Raw genomic sequence first — 2,833 nt, forward strand, 5'->3', positions numbered from 1 at the left:
TTATTTTGAGGAACTTCCGAAAACGCACTTTTCTGAAGGATTAAAAAAACTTGAAAAGCGATTGACCAAGTGTATAGAGCTCCAGGGAGATTATGTTGAAAAGTAAAAAAAAATTTACCCAAAAAAAATTGTTTTTATAGTTCATTCTAAGGACTTATTGAACTACCCTCGTATGCATCAGTTCCAAAATCTAAATTTAAAAACATTTTAAAGTATTAAAAATATTTAAAGTATATTTCAAAACAATTCACGGAATTTCAAAGGATTTAAATAAATGCACACTCATACAGTGATAAAAAACAAAATATTTCTTTTGTTAATTTATATAAAAGTTCTAATGTCTGAGGATTTCATAAGATTTAAGGGATTTTGCCAATTTTAAGGATTTAAAAAAAGTATCCAGAAAATAAATAATAGTTGAAAGATTTCAAGAGAGTTTAACGGATTTATTCTATAGATGCTAATTTAATTTTCTCAACCTAGTCCGAGGCCTGTGTTCATGAAAAAGATCTAATTTATTAATTTGTTGCAGAGTACCAACGATTCAGCGGATTTCGTGTTCACGCAATATCCGTGTGTTCTACGAAAGAGCGAAAATAATTTTATGCACTACTTAATAATTAATAATGTAGAATGCCAGGAAATTAGTGATCTTAGCGATGTTTTAAAAATATTTGTCGCTTTTTATTATGTACTTAACTGAATGTTTCCGGACTGTTTTTCTGCCACGATGCAGTTAATTCAAGAATGCTTTATGAAAATCAAATCGAAGGAGGGAAGTAAATGTCGCCAAAATACACGTATCCGTAAGAAGGTCATGGGCATATTTAATAAACTACGAGATGTGAATGTGCCGAATAGTTAGTGTCAAAGGTAGTCTTCGAGAAGTAAAAGGCAATATGTTTTACAATAGATCTATAAAATCAACGAGTTTTTTGTTCTCTTGATTTTAAAATAAGATTAAGTTCTCTTGTATAAAGTAAGGTAATAGAATTGACAAAATTTACGTTTTTTGTTTGCTTGTTTGTAAGATAAAATTTACGTCTCTTGGCTGTGACACAATTACTTCTAATTTCTTATAATAATATTTAATATGTAACATGCAATAATTGGAAAGATGTTAAAAACGTATTTAAATACCACTTTAGAAACTGTTATCTCTGTCGATCAATCCATACTTTAAAAGAAAAATGTATACTTTAACAGGACAAAAAATTAGTCATACAAAAAATATTACTTTTCAGTAATAATTACAGTAGATCCAAATTTCAACAAACTACGAGCTGTTAAAGATTTACAACATCTACGATTTTTTGTTCTCTTGTTTTCAAGATGATATTTAAGACTTTTGTACAAAATAAGGTAATATGATTTACAAAATCTAAGTTTTTTGTTCGCTTGTTTATAAGATAAAATTTACGCCTCTCTTCACTGTGACACAATTACTTCTAATTTATAATAGTATTTAATGTGTAACATGCGTTAGTTGGCAAGACATTGAAAACATTTTTAATCACCACTTTCGTAACAATTATCTCTATTGATTAATCCATACTTCAAAAGAGAATTGTATGCTTTAACAGGAAATAAAACTAGTCATACAAAATATTAATTTTTAATAACAATTACAGTAGGTCCAAATATTATACAGTTTTTTTATCAATTCAATCTTTACAAATTATCAGATTTTAATAGCTCAGTACTCATTTGATTCGTCATGCCAATATCTAGGAATTTTTCAAATGCCTAATTTGTCAGATTGCTTACCTTAAAGGTAAGGCTAAAAATTATAAATCATTTTATAAACAAATATTTACATTTTCAAGGCAAATGATCCCTGTGTCAAATGCGATAATTTTCGAAGGCTAAAGTCGAAGAAACTACTTAAAATGTTAGACATATTGTAATTGTTATTAAAAATAATGTTTCTTACGCGTACCTTTTTTACAATGCGAATCATACATTTGCCTTTTAAAGTGTGCATTGGCTCACAAAGATAATATTTTCTAAAGTGGCAATTAATTGCGTCTACCAAAATCTCTTCCAATTTAATTGGCCCAAATCACAAATTATTTGTATTCAATTTGCATTTACTGCCCAATACAAAAGTCCATTTACTATAACTTTTTTCGATTGAACAGCCAAAGTAGTTCAATTACTTCTAGATTACTTTTAAGATTAATCTCCTCCCCTCCACTGCCTTTCTCTTCTCATCACTCTTCTTGATCACTTTTGTTAGATTAATGTTGAAAGTAATTCAAAAGTAATAGAAATTATTTGTGTAATTGAAATAAATCAACAATTGGACCTTGTGTATTCAGAAAAAGATACAAATTACATATGAGTAATTTGTAATTTGGGTCAATTACATTAGACGATATACGAAATCTTCAAATGTAAGGAAAATATTTACATTCTTAAAATTAAAATACTTAAAATTATTATTTAAGTTGTGTTCTTCGATTTCTTATTAATCTTTTTTGATTTTTTTTATACGATTTTAATTTACTGAAACCTGAATTATAAGTAGATGAAAATCGTAAAGAAGAAAAGTAAAAAAGATTAATAAGAAATCGAACTGACTGAATGTCTACTTTATTTGAAATGTATAAACGTAATCTTTAGACGCTTTCTGAGATTCTCATTATACGCGAAGTATATTTATTATTAAAAAAAATATCAGTTGCCAATATGAGCTTAAAAACACACAGAAAAATTAAAGAGCGCTTCCAATAAACATACTAGGCAGTCTGATAAGTACCTGAAAATTCTAAGAGATGGCATTAGTATTCACTAATGTGAACCATTTTCGTCGAGCTTGATCCTTCAAATG

The 2,833-nt window shown here is 27.8% G+C and overlaps 1 protein-coding gene and 1 long non-coding RNA gene across 2 annotated transcripts in view; one reads left to right on the top strand and one right to left on the bottom strand.

Moving 5' to 3' along the window:
• LOC117180864 overlaps nt 1-1,582 on the top strand; it is an 8,624-nt gene extending 7,042 nt beyond the window's left edge. The window contains exon 3 of the long non-coding RNA XR_004468063.1: nt 533-1,582. This is a non-coding gene — a long non-coding RNA (uncharacterized LOC117180864). The remainder of the gene's footprint in view (nt 1-532) is intronic.
• The window catches only part of LOC117180863, a 14,109-nt gene that overhangs the window by 5,623 nt on the left and 5,653 nt on the right, over nt 1-2,833 (bottom strand). The gene's annotated exons all lie outside the window — the stretch shown is intronic.

Source organism: Belonocnema kinseyi, chromosome 9 (assembly GCF_010883055.1).
Source record: "Belonocnema kinseyi isolate 2016_QV_RU_SX_M_011 chromosome 9, B_treatae_v1, whole genome shotgun sequence".
NCBI classification, from domain to species: Eukaryota; Metazoa; Arthropoda; class Insecta; order Hymenoptera; family Cynipidae; genus Belonocnema; species Belonocnema kinseyi.